Below are 1,395 nucleotides of genomic sequence, written 5' to 3' on the forward strand. Positions count from 1 at the left end.
ATAATAATAATAATTTTAAAAAAAGAAAAAAAAAGAAAAAAAAAGTAAAACAATAAAATTGGTGAAGTCCTTGAAACTCGTCCATTTTTGCGTTTGTTGCATTTACTGAAATTTGAACTGTTTGATTGCAGGAGAGTAGTAGCTCCTTAGCCTGCAACCTAGCAATTCAATTTCTACTAAAACGTTAAGTGACTTTTATCAGAGGCGTGACCACAAGTAGGCGAAACGCGGACTCTTGAACGTTGACTGTTTAGGTTCGTGCACACAGGCTGCCGTTAGGGGAGTGCGAGTAGGAGAAACATCATGCTCGAGTAATGATCGAGCAATAATTGTTAACAGTGGAATTGGCTGGAAAATTCCGAAACCAAAGGTACGGTCAAATCTTTTTCGAGCAGCGAGACCCTTGCCAGTTTGTTGGTTTTCCTGGATTTCAAGCACTGCCAGGGCTAGTACGATTAAAGAACCGCTGTAGTCTAGACTTGTGAGAGTGACTACTCGGTTTGACTCTTACCAGATTCTCAACTGTATCTATAACATTAACCGTGGTATTAATTATATTCTTGGACTGCTATTCCCTGCTTAAAAGATTCACATTTGTTTGGTTCTGATTAATGTCATGACAAAGAACGTGAGCGCTTGTTTGTTGAAAAAAGAAGACATTTGGCGTTTGATAGCTCCCTGTTCGAATATGTTTCACCGTTGCCGGTTAGAGTTGTATCCAGGAGCACCACTTTCCCGCAAGCTTTAAAAATCCCAACCGTCAAGATTTGAATTATACTTTCCTCTACACTGTATAGGTAGAAAAACTGATGCTGTGATTTTATATATATTTTATATTTCATGAAATCATTTGTTAACTTTTTAAAAGATTTATCTCGTTGTCTTTCTAAATGAAGCCAAATAAATACGTTTTACGTTTGTTTGAAGACGACATTTAATTTTGACGTTTGATTGATGTTTTGCTCGAACACACCTCCCCCCCCCCTTTTTTTTGTAGGTTAACCGATGAAATCATTTTATTCGGTGCTGACGACTTTGACCAGTTGCATCCCTTGTAGCCGTGCGACGCTACAAGTCCATATTCACGCTTAGAGAACAACCAGGAAAAGCATTTACGTCGTGGAAGCAAAATTATACATTCTTTTTCTTCAGATGGTGGCCTGCTACGGGTTCTCTTCTGCAGTCTTGACAGTAGTCTTGGTGCTATAAATTATACAGGTACAGAGAGAGAGAGCGAGAGCGAGAGAGAGAGAGAGAGAGAGAGAGAGAGAGAGAGAGAGAGAGAGAGAGAGAGAGAGAGAGGTGGGTTTTCAATGGGAAATAAATATGCAGGACAAATAGAGCGACCAAACATCCTTGTCTGTCTCCCTGCAGAAATGGCGACGCTCATGTGAT

The sequence above is a fragment of the Aplysia californica genome, unplaced genomic scaffold (genome assembly GCF_000002075.1).
Source record: "Aplysia californica isolate F4 #8 unplaced genomic scaffold, AplCal3.0 scaffold00059, whole genome shotgun sequence".
NCBI lineage: Eukaryota > Metazoa > Mollusca > Gastropoda > Aplysiida > Aplysiidae > Aplysia > Aplysia californica.